Source organism: Hypanus sabinus, chromosome 12, assembly GCF_030144855.1.
Source record: "Hypanus sabinus isolate sHypSab1 chromosome 12, sHypSab1.hap1, whole genome shotgun sequence".
NCBI lineage: Eukaryota > Metazoa > Chordata > Chondrichthyes > Myliobatiformes > Dasyatidae > Hypanus > Hypanus sabinus.
Window position 1 is genome coordinate 12723152 of NC_082717.1, and position 17302 is coordinate 12740453.

At 41.9% G+C, this 17302-nt stretch overlaps 1 protein-coding gene across 20 annotated transcripts in view; it reads right to left on the minus strand.

Moving 5' to 3' along the window:
* The window catches only part of LOC132402627 (uncharacterized), a 381320-nt gene that overhangs the window by 263355 nt on the left and 100663 nt on the right, over positions 1-17302 (minus strand). Inside the window, exon 2 of one of the 20 annotated variants that reach the window (XR_009515011.1) lies at positions 186-471. The exons of 18 other annotated variants lie outside the window; for them this stretch is intronic. The gene's annotated coding sequence lies outside the window, so the exon portion shown is untranslated. Of the gene's footprint in view, positions 1-185; positions 472-1302; positions 1428-17302 lie in introns of those variants that run through there. One more of the 20 variants, XR_009515015.1, reaches the window with a different exon arrangement.

Below are 17302 nucleotides of genomic sequence, written 5' to 3' on the forward strand. Positions count from 1 at the left end.
CCCCTTCAAAGCGTGCAGAAAAGGCAGTGAGTTCATCTGGGAGTGAAGCATCACACCTATTCATGATGTTAGTTTCCTTTATAGGAAGTAGTGGTCTGCAAACACTCCCAGAGTTGATGTGTATCTGATTCCATCTCTCCAGAATTGTATTTTCACTCTTAAAACAGACTTCTTTTAGGTCGTACCTGGTCTTCTTGTATAGTTCTCGATCACCGGTCTTGAATGCCACAGATCTAGGATGAACCTTCTGGTTCATTCTTGGGGTTTGGTTTGTGAATGTCTGGTATGTTCTTGAAGCCACTCACAGGTCCTGACGAAGCTGGCCACAACTGTCGTGTATTCATTCGGATTCAAAGATGCATCCCTCAATATTGTCCAGTCTACCGACCCAAAGCAGTCCTGGAAGCACTCCTCCATCTCCCTTTTAAGTCTTCACCACTGATGCTGTAGTCTTTAGTCTCTGCCTATATACTGGGAGTAGATGTACAGCAGGTGATTGGACTTTCAAAAGTGTGGGCATGGAATAGCACAGAGAGTGTTCTTAATGGTGGGATAACAGTAATAAATGTATTCTGGTTATAAGTTGTAGGATCCCAGAAAGTGAGTCCATAGTTGTGGAATCAGTTCAGTGTTGGGGTGAGTGAAGTTACCCCTTCTGGTTCAGGAGCTTGATGGCTGAGGGGTAATGACTGTACCTGAACCTGGTGGTATAGGACCTAAGGCTCCTTTCCCTTCTTCCTGGTGTCAGCAGCTTAGAAAAGAGCATGGCCTGGATGCTGGGGGTCCCTGATGATGGGTGCCGCTTGGTGGAGGGTAATTATGTTTGGACTTCGGCAAGAGGTCAGTATGGAAAATGAAGTGGACGGGTGGTCAAGGACAGGGGTTTCGGCTCAGATAGAGAGGAGGTGGTGAAGTTCAAAGGATGTTTATGATCAAAGTGCATATATTTCACCACGTACACCACTGAGATTCATTTTCCTGAGGGCATACTCAACACATCGATACTAGAGTAATAACCACAATAGAATCAATGAAAGGCCACACCAACTTAGGATGTTCAACCAGAGTGCATATGACAGCAAACTGTGCAAATGCAGAAAATAATAATAATAATAATAATAATAATAATAATAATAATAATAATAATAATAATAATAATAATAATAATAATAATAATAATAATAATAATAATAATAATAATAATAATATATTAAATATCAAGAACATGAGACAACGAGTCCTTGAAAGTGAGTCCATAGGTTATGGGAACATTTCAATGATGAAGTTGAGTGAAGTTACCACCTTTGTTTCAAGAGCCTGTTGGTTGGTATTCCCGAACCTGGTGGTGTGAGTGCTGAGGCGCTTCCTGAGGGCAGCAGCAGGAAGAGATCATACACAAAATGCTGGGGGAACTCAGCAGGCACCATCTATGGAAAAGAGTATAGCAAACATTTCAGGCTGAGACCCTTCATCAGAACTGTAGATTTTCTTTTGCTTGCGAAGAGAGCCTGGCCTGGTTGCTGGGAGTCCCTGATGATGGATGCCGCTTTCTTGCAACAATAATATAGATGTGCTCAATGGCAGGAAGGGCTTTACCTATGATGGACCTATGAAGCCAAATCCAATAGCTTTTATAGGATTTTTCATTCAAGGTCATTGGTGTTTCCATACCAGGCTGTGCTGCAGCCAGTTAATATACTCTACACTACACATCTGTAGAACTTTGTCAAAATTTTAGATGGTCCACACTGCCAATATACAATACACAATGAATACTAAACATTGTTTAATCTATAGAGTGGAAGACCACCACAAGCTCACACACAGAAACATCAAAGCTGGCTTCTCCTCATGTGCCTTGGAACTGTTGACTTCAGGATGTCGACATCTATCAATATTCCACGAGTCACAGAGTGCAGAGTCAAATGACAGCAGGCTTCCATTCAGTTTGGACCCTTTCATCTCCCTCTTCCAGTATTCTATTTCTGCAATCCTTTTCACAGACAGATAAATACTGAGTTCTCACAATAAAGCCCTGTTCTCTGAGGCACTTTCACAGGACTTTTCTTGGCATTTCCAGTAACGTAGTGTGAGCATTAATTAGATGACGTGGTGGCGTAGCAGTTAGTGATGTGCTTTCATATTCCAGCTCTAAGATTGGAGTTCAATTCCCACCACTGTCTGTAAGGAGTTTGTACGTTCTCCCTGTGACTGTGTGGGTTCTCTCCAGGTGCTCCAGTTTCCTCCCACAGTCCAAAGATGTTCCATTAGGGTTGGTGAGTTGTGGGCATGCTGCATTGGCATCGGAAGTATGGCAACACTTACAGGCAACCCCCAGCACAATCCTCATTGACTAGATTTGACACAAGTAACACATTTCACTGTTTGTCTAGATGTACATGTGACAAATAAAGCTAATCTTTAAATCTAGTCACTTTCTTAGATGCTCATTAGAAGTGATATTAGAAATCTCCTTGACCATTGACAGTTTTGTTTCAACTATTTCTGTCTTGTATGACATTTCTGATTCCCAATTAAATTAGATTCCTAATTCTCAATTAATCCCGATTAGGGATGGGAAATGAATCAATACTCCATTAGGTAGTTTAGAGATGGCCCCTTAGCCAAAGTTTCTGGTAAATTATCATAGAACATAGAACAGTACAGCACAGGATCACACTCTTTACCCCATGATATTGTGCTGAATAAAATCTAAACTCTCCTGGCAGGAGAGATTTAAATTATCAATTAGGCAAATAAGTCACTCCACAGGTTATGTAAGGGTTTTGCTTCTGAGAACTGAACTCACTTTTGGTTGCTTCTTGACAGGAAAGACGTGGAAGCTTTAGAGAGTGTGTAAAGGAAATCATCATCGTCATAGCTTGTCACTCCAGACAGCCAGCCACTCTGGTGTTGTTTGGTTGATGTTGAGCAGGTCAGTTTCAGCTAAATCAGGTGCGAGTGGGCAGTTGTGCAGAACGTGCTCAATGTTCTACACCCTCTCACCACTCTCACAGGATTCGCTGGTCTTTAAACCCCACTTCACCATATTGTCTCCCGTCCTACAAACTCCCGCTCTCACTCTGTTGAGAGTGCACCCCTTCCGTCTGTCAAACAGTGCCCCGTCTGGCCACATCTCTGTGGGGTCTTGCACTGTATTGTTTGCTGGGGTTCTGGCTTCTGTTCGTTGCCAGAGGTCAATCCTGGATGTTTGGGGGAATGTTCCGTGCAGTACTTCCTCCACCGTAGCAAAGCTTTTCCTCAGTTTTAGGCGTTTGGAAACTGGCACATGATGATGTAGTGGGTGCCGTGGATCCGAGTTCTGTTTACCTTTTTCAATTTTTGTTGTAGTGTGTCTTCAGATCTCTGGGGGAGCAATGCCTGCAAGTCTGTAAATTATGTTAGTGGGTCTGGGGCGCAGTGTGCCCGTGATTATTCGGCAGGCTTCATTAAGCAACGGGTCTATTTTCTTCGCATGGGCTGATCTGCCCCACACAGGTGCACAGTATTCTGCGGGTGCGTAGCAGAGTGCTAGGGCAGTTGATCTAATTGTGAGAGCATTAGCTCCCCATTTCGTGCCTGCTAATTTTTTCAAGAGAGAATCGCGAGAGGCAAATTTCCCTTGGAGTTTTTAGATGTGGGTGGCAAATGAGAGTGCCCTATCCAGTGTCGCACCCAGGTAAATTGGAGTTGGATGGTGTTTGAGATCCTTCCCACACCAGAAGACCTTGAGTTTCTGAACTGCTTCTCGATTCCGCAGGCGGAATACACACACTTGAGTTTTTGGTGGATTTGGGTTCAGAGATCATTTTTCATAATACCGCTTCATCGCTTCGAGGGCTGCTATAAGTCGTACTTCAACTTCTTCGAAGGAGTTAGCCTGTGTTGCTATGCATAGGTCGTCTGCAAAGATAAACCTGCGTGTGTTGGGAAAGGTTGTTTGGTCATTTGTGTAAACGTTAAATAGCAGAGTTGCCAGGAGTGATTCCTGTGGTAGTCCGTTCTTTTGTGGATGCCACCTACTCTTAATTCCATTCATTTCTACATAAAATCTATGAGTTTCTAGGAGGCTTCTTATTACTTTGACTGTGGTTTCGTTCTTTAATATTTTAGATAATTTCAGTAGAAGGCCTCTGTGATGGAGATTTACCAGGATGTTGCCTGATAAAAGAACTTGTCATAGTTATAGAGTCATAGAAAAGTACAGCACAGAAACAGGCCCTTCAGCCCATCCAGTCTGTGCCAAACCATTTAAACAGCCTAGTTCCATTCAGCTGCACTGGAAACAAAGGTTTCCATATCCCTACCAGCCATGTACCTATCCAAACTTCACTTAAACATTGAAATCAAGCTCACGTGTACCACTTGTGCTGGCAGCTAATTCCACACTCTCTCAACTCTGAGTGAAGAGGTTTTCCCTCATGATTCCCTTAAACTTTTCACCTTTCACCTTTAATCCATGACCTCTATCTGTAGTCCCACCCAATCTTAATGGAAAAAGCCTGCTTATCTATACCCCTCATAATTTGTATACCTCTAATAAGTTTCTTCTCAATCTTCTACATTCCAAAAAATAAAGTTCTAAACTATTCAATTTTTCCATATAACTCAGGTCCTCCAGACCTGGCAACGTCCATGTAAATTTTCTCTCTACTCTTTCAACCTTGCTTACATCTTTCCTACAGGTAGGTGACCAAAACTGCATGTAATACTCTATATTAGGCTTCCCCAATGTCTTATACAACTTCAACAAAACATCCCATCTCCTGTATTCAAATCTTTAATTTATGAAGGCCAACATACTAAAAGCTTTCTTTACAGCCCTATCAACCTGTGACACCACTTTCAATGAATTATGGACCTGCATTCCCAGATCCCTTTGTTCTGCCACATTCCTCAGTGCCCTACCATTATCTATATAAGACCTACCCTGGTTGGTCTTACCGAAGAGCAGCACCTCACACTTCCATCTGCCACTTTTCAGCCCATTTTTCCAGCTGGTCCAGATCCTACTGCAAACCATGATAGTCTTCCTCACTGTCCATTGCACCACCAATCTTGATGTCACACACAAACTTGCTGATCCCGTTAACACCATTAACATCCAGATCATTGATGTAGATGACAAACAACAATGGATCCAGCATTGATTGCTTCAGCGCTTCACAAGTCACAGGCCTTCTGTCAGAGAGGCAATCATCGACACCACTCTCTGGCTTCTCCTACAAAGCTGATGTCTAATCCAATTTTCTACTTCATTTTGAATGCTCAGAGACCGAATCTTCTTGATCAAACTCCCACATGGGACTATGCTAAAGCCCATGTTGTCCCTGTCAAATGCCTTGCTAACTTCCATGTGGAAAACATCCACTGCTTTGCTTTCATCAACTTTTCTGGTAATTTCCTTGAAAAACTCTAGATTTGTTAGACATGACCTACCACACACAAAGCCATGCTGATTATCCTAAATCAGTCCAATTATGTATCCTGTCCCTTAGAATACTTTCAAATAACTTTCTTACTACTACCATCAGGCTCAATGGTCTATATTTTCCTGAGTTATTTTTAGAGTCTTTCTCAACCAGAACAACATTGGCTATCCTTCAGTCCTCTGGTACCTCACCTGATGCTAATGGTGATTTAAAGATCTCTGCTAGGACCCCAGCAATTTCTGGATTTGCCACCCACAGGGTCTGTGGGAACTGATTCATCATAATTCACCTCAAAATAGAAAGCATGTCCTCCTCTGTAATCTGTACAGTGTCCATGAATTTGGTGCTGTTTTACCTCACTCCTATAGATTCTGAGTCAATACAGATGCAAAAAATTAAGTTAAGGTGTCCCCCATCTCCTTTGGCTCCATGCATGGATTATCATTCTGGTCGTCCAGAGGACCAACTTTGTCCCATGCAATCCTTTTACCTTTAACCTGTCTGTAGAATCCCTTAGGATTCTCCTTCACCTTGTCCGCAACTTCAGGCCTTCTGATTTCTTTCTTAAGTGTTCTCTTGCATTTCTTATACTCCATAAGCACCTCATTTTAGGTTTGCAGAAACACCTTCTTCATGATCTCCATCAGCACAGGAGCAATGCAAGAATGTGTACTTAGCCCCTTGCTCTGCTCACTTTACACCTACGTCTCTACAGCTATGTACAATTCCAACATCATATACAAGTTTGTTGATGACTCCAGTGTTGTGGGATGCATCAAAGGTGGCGATGAATAAGCGTACAGGAGAGAAATTGAAAATTTAGCTGACTGGTGCAATAACAACAACCTTTCACTCCATGTCCATAAAACCAAGGCCCAAGGACCAGTAACCATCGGAAGATCAGAGGTGGAGAGAGTCACTATCTCAGAGGACCTGTCTGGACCCATCATATAAATATAATTGTGAAGAAGGCATGACGGCACCTGAACTTCCTCAGGGGTCAGAGGAGGTTTTGCATGTCATCAAAAACCTTGACAAACTTCTGTAGACATGTGGTGGAAATTGTGTAATTATGGCCTGGTATATGAACACCAATGCCCTTGACTGGAAAACTGTACAAAAGGTAGTGGATTCATGGATAAAACCCTCCCAACCATTGAGCACATACACATGAAAAATTGCTATAGAAAAGCAGCATCAATCATCAAAGAGCCTCGCCACCCAGCCCGTGCTCTTTTCTCACTGCTGCCATCAAGTAAAAGGTACAGGTGCCTCAGGACTCACACCACAAAGTTAAAGAGCAGTTACTACCCCTCAACCATCAGGCTTTTGAGCAAAAGGGGATAACTACACTCATTTAAGGACGTTTTATATTGTTATTTCATGCTCATTAGTTATTTGCTATTTATTTATTTATTTGTATTTGCATAGTTTGTTTATAGTTTACAGTTCCTGGTGTTTACAGTTTACAGATCCTGCATACAGTTAATGTTTTAAAGATTTGCTACAAATGCCTGCAGAAAAAGAATCTCAGAGTTCTATGTAGTGACGTATATGTAGTCTGATAGTGAATTTTACTTTGAACGTCGAACATTGAGCTTTGATTTTTTTTCCTACCTGCCTATTCCTAAAATGCATCTTTTTTTCCTAAACCAGGACCTCAATATCTCTTAAAAGCAAGATACCCTACACGTTATCTTTATCTTTTATTCTAACAGGCATGTTTTAGCTTTATATTCTCAACATTTCACCTTAGAACGTCTTTCACTTGCAAGTACACCTTTGCCAGCAAACAGCCTATCCCTATCCACACTTGCAGAACCTTTCTGATACCATCAAGTTTGGCCTTTCTCTGGTTTATAATCTCAAACCGCAAACCAGACCTATCTTTTTGCACATTTACTTTAAAACTAATCATGCTGTGATCACTAGTTGCAAAGTGTTCCCCTACACAGACTTCTAGCACCTGAATGGTAGTGAGGGAAGAGGGACTTATTGCTTAGTTCCACCCATAATGCCTCCAGTCTGTCCTGATTGAGCACTGTTGTGACATCTGCCCCTCTTGTAACACTACTCCTTCTCCTTTCATCCCTCCCACAATGTTGCGTCTAAAACAACAGAACCCCGGAATACTGAGCTGGCAGTTCTTCCCCTCCTGCAACCAAGTCTCAATAATGACTACAATGTCATAATTCCAAGTGTTGATCCATGCCCTGAGCTCATCTGCCTTTCCTACAATATTTCTTGTATTGAAATATATGCCACTCGGGATATTAATCACACCATGCCTTATGAGGAAGTGTTGAGTGAGCTAGGGCTTTTCATCTTTGGCGTGAAAGAGGGTGAGAGGTGAATGGGGTCAATATCACAGATAGAAGCCTGAAGGATGATTGGAATTCAGGAAGTCAATGTTCAATTGCTGAAGCCAGGTCGCGCGCTTCTTTGAATCTACTGAGGAAGTCGAAGGGCCAAAGTATGTGAGTCTGAGTCCACTGGAGTCTGGAGGCCCAGACACGGCCTTTCCTAATGTTAGAGGACTGCTTGTGTGGAGGTAAGGGGCTTTTCCTCGTGTTAGAGGACTAGCCATGTGGAGGTAAGGAGCTTTTCCACATTTTAGAGGACTGTTCATGTGGAGGTAAGGAGCTCTTCCTCATGTTACAGAACTGTCCATGTCGTGGTAAGGGGCTTTTCCTAGTGTTTGAGAACTGTTTGTGTGTGTTTCCATGCATGTATGATAAATAAATTAATCTGAAACTCAGAATCAGAATCAGGTTTAGTATCACCGACATATGTCATGAAATTTATTGTTTTGCGGCAGCAGTACAGTGTAAAACATAAAAATATGACACATTACAATAAGAAACATATTAAAAAATAAAATTAAATAAGTAGTCCAAATAAAGAGCAAAAATAGCGAGATAGTGTTTATGAGTTGTTTCATTTTCCATTCAGAAATCTGATGGCGCAGGGGAAGAAGCTTACAATACTCCAAGTGAGGCACTGGTGAGGTCGCACTTGATTATTGTGAGCAATTTTAGGTCCCTTATCCAAGAAAGGATGTGCTGGCATTGGAGAGGGTTCAAAGGAGGTTCACAAAAATGAATCCAGACATGAAAAGCTTATCATACGAGGAGCTTTTGACGGCTCTGGACCTGTACTTGCTGGAATTTAGAAGAACGAGGTGGGGGGGGGGGGGATCTCATTGAAAACTATTGAATATGGAAAGGCCTAGATAGAGTGGATGTGGAGAGAGTGTTTCCTGTGGTGGGTGAGTCTAGGACAAGAGGGAACAGACTCGGAATAGAGTGATGTCTATTTAGAATGGAGATAAGGAGGAATTTCTTTAGCCAGGGGATGTTGAAACTGTGGCATTCATTTCCACAGGCTGCTGTGGTGGCCAGGTCATTGGGTATATTTAAAGTGGAGGTTGATAGGTTCTCGACTAGTCAGGGCATGAAAAGCTCCAGGGAAAAGGCAGGAGAATGGGATAGAGAGGGAACTCGATCAGCCATGATGAAATCAAGCAGATTTGATGGGCTGAATGGCCTTATTCTGCTCCTATGTCTTATGAAAAATAAAAGCTGTTCTTAAAACGAAGAGAAATGAATGAAGTGGAAAGCAGGCAGTTGCCCATGTAGCAGGCTCCCGCTCTGATAACTCCAAAGGAACAATAGAGACTGACACAAGCAGCATCACAGGAGTTGCCAGTCAGCCTGGAAACAGGCCTTTTGGCCCATCTAATCTGTGCTGAATCATTTAAACTTCCTAATCCCATTGAGTGTACCTGGGCCTTAGCTATCTGTATCAAGTTTAGTATCACCAGCATATGTCATGAAATTTATTAATGCATGGACCTATCCAACCTGTTCTTAAATATTGAAATCGAGTTCACATGCACCACTTGTGCTGGCAGCTTGGTCCACACTCTCATATCCACTGAGTGAAAAAGTTTCCATTAAGACCATAGAAGCAGAATTAGGCCATTTGGCCCATTGAGTTTGCTCTGCCATTTCATCATGGCTGATCAATTTTTCCTCATAGCCTTAATCTTTTGCTTTCTCCCCGTATTTCCTCATGCCCTGACTGGCCAATTAAGAAACAATCAGCCTAACCCCTGCCTTAAATATACATAAAGACTTGGTTTCCACAGATTCACCACTCTCTGACGAAAGAAATTCCTTCTCATAGATAGATAGATAGATACTTTATTCATCCCCAAGGGGAAATTCAACATTTTTCCAGTGTCCCATACACTTATTGTAGCAAAACTAATTACATACAGTATTTAACTCAGTATAAATATGATATGCATCTAAAATCACCCTCCCAAAAAGCATTAATAAATAGCTTTTAAAAAGTTCTTAAATAGTTTACTAAAGTGCATTGAGTGGTAATTTAAGCTCAGTCCTAACCCCGGCACTTTAACATGTCTTGCCCCTGGTGGTTGAATTGTAGAGCCGAATGGCGTTGGGGAGTAATGATCTCTTCATCCTGTCTGAGGAGCATTGCATTGACAGCAACCTGCCGCTGAAGCTGCTTCTCCGTCTCTGGATGGTGCTGTGCAGAGGATGTTCAGGGTTTTCCATGATTGACCGTAGCCTACTCAGCACCCTCCGCTCTGCCACCGATGTCATACTCTCCAGTTCTGTGCCCACGACAGAGCCCGCCTTCCTTACCAGCTTATTAAGACGTGAGGCGTCCCTCTTCTTAATGCTGCCTCCCCAGCACGCCACCACAAAGAAGAGGGCGCTCTCCACAACTGACCGATAGAACATCTTCAGCATCTCACTACAAACATTGAATGACGCCAGCTTTCTGAGGAAGTACAGTCGACTCTGTGCTTTCCTGCATAGGGCATCTGTGTTGGCAGTCCAGTCTAACTTCTCATCTAACTGCACTCCCAGATACTTGTAGGTCTTAACCTGCTCCACACATTTTCCATTAATGATCACTGGCTCCATATGAGGCCTAGATCTCCTATATCTCCATTCTAAATAGATATCACTTTATTCTGAGGCTGTGTCCTCTGGTACTAATCTCTCCCACAACAGGAAACATTCTCTCCACATCCATTCTATCAAAGCCTTTCACCATCTGATAGGTTTGAATTAGGTCACTCCTCATTCTTCTGAACTCTAGTGAGTACAGGCCCAGAGGCACAAAAAAGAGTCACATGACAATCCATTCAATCCTAGAATCATTTTCATGAATCTCCTTGGAACTCCAGTTTGAGCACATCCCCTCTGAGAAAAGGGGCCCAAAACTGCTCACAATACTCCAAGTGAGGCCTCACCAGTACTTTATAAAGCATCGACATTACATCCTTGCTTTATATTCTCATCCCCTTGAAATGAATGCCGACATTGCATTTGCCTTCCTCACCACAGGCTCAACCTGCAAATTAACCTTTAGAGAATCCTACACAAGGACTCCTAAGTCCCTTTGATTAGATGGAGTACAACGAAGAGGTGGAGCAGCTGCTGGATTTGTGTGAGAAGAGCAACTTGGGCCTGAACGTGGAGAAGACAAAGGAAATCATTGTGAGCTTCAGAAAGATGCAGACAAATGACCCCCCCCCCCCCAACTGAGAATGCAATGCTCTTCGCGAAGAGAGTTAAATGCACCAAATTCCAGGGAGTTCACATCACAGATGACCTTAATATTACCTTTCTGAACAAGGAGGTACAGCAGCACCTTCACTTCCTAAGAAAACTGAGGCAAGCAAAGCTCCCACCCTCCATTTTAACTGCGTTTTACAGGAACACCATAGAGAGCTTCCTGACAAGTTGCATCTCCATCTGGTATGGGAGCAGCCAAGCATTGACCAGAAGTCCACACAAAGGACTGTGAGAACAGCTGAGAGGATCATTGGGGTCTCCCTACCATCCGTACAGGACATTTATCAGGAGTGCTGCATACACAGGGCCTTTAGTATTATTACGGATCCTACCCATCCATCCATATCCTTTTTAACTTTCTACCATCAGGCAGGAGACTCCAATGTATAAAAACAAGAGCAGTAAGGATGAGAAACAGTTTCCTTCCCCAGGAAATTAAGCTTCTGAACTCCTGGCTGCATCATAGTTGAAATGTCACTAGTTAATCTCTTCTGTACCTTACCATATTTAATATTAAAGGAATTTTTAAAATTTATGCATGATTCATCTGTAGATTTTATCCTTAATTTCCTAGGTTATCAGCTGTTATGTGTACTACTATGCTTTACACCCTGGTTCAAAAAAATGTTGTCTCATTTCTATATATATATATAATGTGTTTATATGCGTTATATACATGTATGTAGTTAAACAACAATAAACTTGACTTGATTTTACACCTCAAATTTTTTTAATTTTCTCTCCATTTAGAAAATAGTCATGGAAACATACAAACAAAGAAACATAGAAAACCTTCAGCACAATACAGGTCCTTCAGCCCACAAAGCTGTGCCGAACATGTCCCTACCTCAGAAATGACTTAGGGTTACCCATAGCCCTCTATTTTTCTAAGCTATCCAGGTGTCTCTTAAAAGACCCTCCACCCTTCTGCCTCCACCACCGTTGCCAGCAGCCCATTCCAGGCACTCACCACTCTGCGTAAAAATCTTATCTCTAACGTCTCCTCTATACCTACTTCCAAGCACCTTAAAACTGTGCCCTCTCATGCCAGCCATTTCAGCCCTGGGAAAAAGCCTCTGACTATCTGCATGATCAATGCCTCTCATCATCTTGTACACCTCTATCAGGTCACCTCTCATCCTCCGTCACTCCAAGGAGAAAAGGCTGAGTTCACTCAACCTATTCCCATAAAGTCATGCTCCCCAAACCAGGCAACACTTTTGTAAATCTCCAAGTGGGGTCTGACCTTCTATTCTTCTATTTTTTCTACCAAAGTGCATGACCATACACTTCCCAACACCTTATTCCGTCTGCCACCTCTTTGCCTAGTCTCATCAGTCTAAATCCTTCTGATACCTCTCTACTTCCTCAAAACTATCTACCCTTCCACTTGTTGTATTGTCCACAAACTTTGCGACAAAGCCATCAATTCCATTGTCCAAGTCATTGACGTATTACGTAAAAAGAAGCAGTTCCAACACAGACCCCTGTGGAACACCACTAGTCATCAGCAGCCAACCAGAAAGGACTTCGTTTATTCCCACTCTTTGCCTTCTGCTTATCAACCATTCCTTTATCCATGCTAGTATCTTTCCTGTAATACCATGGACTCTTAACTTGTTAAGCAGCCTCACCTGCGGTACCTTGTCAAAGGCCTTCTAAAAATCCAAACACACAACATTAACCAATACTCCTTTGTCGACCCTGCTTGTTATTTCTTCAAAGAATTCCTACAGATTTGTCAGGCAAGATTTTCTGTGAGGGAATTATGCTGTCTACGGCCTATTTTATCATGTTCCTCTAAGTATCCTGAAAAGACATCCTTAATAATCGCCTCCAACATCTTTTCAACCACTGAAGTCCAGACTAACTGCCCTATAATACCCTTTCTTCTGCCTTTCTCCCTTCTTGAAGAGTGGAGTGACATTTACAATTCTTCAATGTTCCAGAACCATTCCCAAATCTAGTGATTCTTGAAAGGTCATTACTAATGCCTCCAAAATCTCTTCAGCTACCTCTTTCAGCACCCTGAGGTGTACACCATCTGGTCCAGGTGACTTACCTACCTTCAGACCTTTCAGTTTCCCAAGAACTTGCTCCCTAGTAATAGTAACTTCCTACACTTCTGACCCCTGACACCTGGAACTTCCACCATACTGACAGTGTCATCCACAGTGAAGACTGATGCAAAATACTGATTCAGTTTACCTGCCATTTCCCTGCCCCCATCACTAACCCTCTAGCATTGTTTTCCAGCCATCCAATATCCACTTTCACCTCTCTTTTGCACTTAATGTATATGAACAAACTTTTGGTATGCCTTTAATGTTATTAGCTGGCTTACTTTTGTGTTCCATCTTCTCTTTCTTATTGCCTTTTTAGTTGCCTTCTGTTGTTTTTTAAAAGATTCCCAATCCTCTATCTTCCCACTCACTTTTGCTTTATTATATGCCCTCTCTTTGACTTTTATGTTGGCTTTGACTTCTCTTGTAGGCCACGGTTCTGTCATCTTGCCTTTTGAATACTTCTCCCTCTTTGGGATATATATACCCTGTGGCTTCCGAATTGTTTCCAGAGATTCCAGCCAATGCTGACATGTTGTCATCACTGCCAGTGTTTTTTTTCCTCAATCAATTGTCAACTCCTCTCCCATGCCTCTGTAATTTCCTTTCCTTCACTGTAATACTGATACATCTGATTTTAAATTCTCCTTCTCAAATTGCAGGGTAAATTCGATCATATTATGATCACTTAACCCTAAGGTTTCCTTTACCTTCAGCTCTCGATTCAATTCTGTCTCATTTAACAACACCCAATCCAGAATATCTGAGTGAGCTCTAGTGGGCTCCCCAGTTAGCTCAACCATGAGCTAATCTAACAAAACATCCCAAAGGCACTCCAATTCTCCCTCTTGGGATCCAGCATCAACCCAATTTTCCCAATCTACCTGCATATTGAAATCACCCATGTCTATTGTAATATTGCCCTTTGACACACATTTTCTATCTCCTGTTGTAATTTGTGAACCACATCCTTAGTGCTGTTCAGGGATCTGTATATACTGTAATTCCCATCAAGGTCTTTTTACCCTTGCAGTTCCTTAGCTCTATCCATGATGATTCAATACCTTCCAATTCTATGTCACCCCTTTCTAATGGTTTGATTTCATTTTGTATCCCTTCATGTTCCCTTTAAACTTTTTACCTTTCATCCTTAACCTATGTCCTCTTGTTGTAGTCTTTCGCAACCCAATTTTCCAGCTGGTCCAGATCCACTGCAAGCCCTGTTAGTCTTCCTTGTTGTCAATTACACCCCTAATCTTGACGTCATCTGCAAATTTGCTGATATAGTTAAACACATTATCATTGAGGTAATTGAAATAGAAGACAAAAAACAACGGACCCAGCACCGATCCCCACAGCACACCACTAGTCACAGACCTCCAGTCAAAGAGGCAACCATCTACTACCACTCTCTGGCTTCTCACACAAAGCCTATGTCTAATCCAATTTAATACCTCATCGTGGGTGCCAAGCGATTGAACCTTCTAGACCAACCTCCCATGCGGGACCTTGTCAAATGTCATGCTAAAGTCCACGTAGACAACATCCACTGCCTTGTCTTCATCAGCTTTCCTACTAACATCCTTGAAAAACTCTTTCTTCTCTGAGTTGAGCAGGCAACAGTGGCTGACGAGCCCCATCTGCTCTATGTTCTATGTTCTATATTAATTGTTCATAAGTTTATATTTCTATGTCAAAAACATTGCTTTCTATAGTTACTTATTTTGTTTGACTCTAGGTAGACTTCCTATCATTCTTTGATTACATTGAAAAGTCACAATAACACACCCCATAATTAGATGAATGTAAAATATAATGTCCTGTCATTAATAATTATCAGGAAAAGTGTTATTATTATTACTGTATTATTATTATTACTAGCTTGAAAAGTACTTTAAAAATATGGATAAGAGTTTATGCAGTCATATTTCTGTACCTCAGCCATACATAACCATGGAGGCCCCTGCAGTGTCATAGAGTCTAGCAGTATGGAAACAGTCCCTTCGGTCCAACTTGTCCATGCTGACCCAGATGGCCCATCCAAGATAGTCCCATTTGCCAGTGTTTGGCCCATGAACTTCTAAACCTTTCCAATCCATGTATCTGATATGTAGTGCATCATGGTAGCATAACAGTTACAGTACCAGTGGTCACTCTTCAAAGTTTGGTTCCCACTGCTCTCTGTAAGCAGCTTGTACGTTCTCCCCATGACCACGATGCTTTCACCTGGTGCTCAAGTTTCCTCCCACATTCCAGAGATGTCCAGATAGGGAGCGGGTCAGTGAGCTATGGGAATGTTAAGTTGGTGCCAGAAGTGTGTTGACATTTGGGGGCTGCCGCCAACACAATCCTTGGAATGTGTTAGTCATTGTGGCAAAATAACTTATTTCAGTGTGTGCTTTCGATGCGGCAAATAAAGCTAATAGAGTTATAGAACACAGAAACAGACCCTTCAGCCCATCTAATCTGTAACAAACTATTAATATGACCCATACCCAGAACATAACCCTCCATACACCTCTCATTCATGTACCTATCCAAATTTCTCTTAAGAGTTGAAATTGAACTTGAATCCATCGCTTGCACTGGCAGCTTGATCCACATTCTCACCGCCTCTGAATGAAGAAAGTTCCCCTCATGTTCCACTTAAAGATTTCAAGTTTTACCCTTAACACATGAGTTCACCCAACCTCAGTGGAAAAGCCGGCTTACACTTACCCTATCTATATCCCTCATAAATTTGTATACTTCTATCAAATCTCCCCTGAAACATCCTACTGTGAATTTTGATAACCTTCTACACTATCCACTAAGCCCCAAATCTTGATGTCATCTGCAAGAATGACAAACTTCAACTGACACAGCTGTAAAAACTGGAGTTTAGTGAAGAAGGTTCAGCGGCTTTACTGGAGGCCTGTGCCTTGTGGTGTGCAGCAGGGATTGATGTTGGCTCCATCATTGTTTGTCAGCTATATCAATGATCTGGATGATAATGTGGTAAACTGGATTGTCATATTTGTGACTGACACCAAGATTGGGGCCATACTATGGCCATTCAGCCCATTTTCCAACTTGTCCGGATCCCACTGCAAGCTTCAATAGTTGGAAAATGGGCTGAAAAAGGGCAGATGGAACTTAATGCAGGCATGTGTGAGGTGTTGCACTTTGGGAGAACTTACACAGTGAGCAGTATGGTAGAGCAAGGGGATCTGTGAATGGAGATCTATAATCCCTTGAAAGTGCCATTACAAGTGGATAGTGTCATAAAGAGCATTTTTGCCATATGGCCTTCATAAATCAAGGTATTGAGTACAGGACTTGGGATGTTAGGTTGAAGTTGTATAAGATATTGCTGACGCCTAATTTAGAGTAATTTTTACATTTCTGGTCACGTACCTACAGGAAAGATATCAAGAAGATATGCTCAAATAAAGCCAACCTCATTCTTCTAAACTCTAAGGAATATGACTCCAAACTGTCTACCCTCTGTTGACAGGACAACCTTCTGATCACAGGAAGTAGCCTAGTGAACTTCCATTGGACAGCCACCAATGTTACCATGTCCTTATTTAGGTAAAGGACCAAAGCTGCTAAGCTTTCCTAGTGTGGCCTTTAACAACTCCCTGTTCATAACCCCCCCACCCCCATTCATAATCTCCAAACTTTTCCCTGCAAAGGCCAACATGCTAGTTGCATAGTTAACCACTTGTTGGATCTGCCTGCTGACTTTTTCATCTTGGTGCACTAGGACACCTAGAGCCCCCTGAGCTTCACTCATATGTGAAGAGTGTAGCCACTCTCCATTTAGATAATATTCCATCTTTTGATTCCTTTTACCTAGTGTATGACTTCACACTTCTCCCATACTGTGTATTTAATACTTCAGAAATAGATGAGTAATATTGTTGAATATATTGTTTGATTAAGCATTGTTGTTTACAAAATTCATTACGGGTTATATATAAAAGTATGTGAATGGCATACATCATTAACCCACTGCATCAAACTTGTGCACCTCACTAAAGTAAGAATGAAGTAGACACGTTATCCCCAGCTCCATGTTTTTCTTTTGATTAATTTTATGCTTTGAAGTTAGAAAACTTAACAGTGGTGATGAAGAAGTTTAAAATGAACCTGAGTTAACTACTTATGTATGAACCTGTTGAAATGTAGCGAGATGTACAAGTTT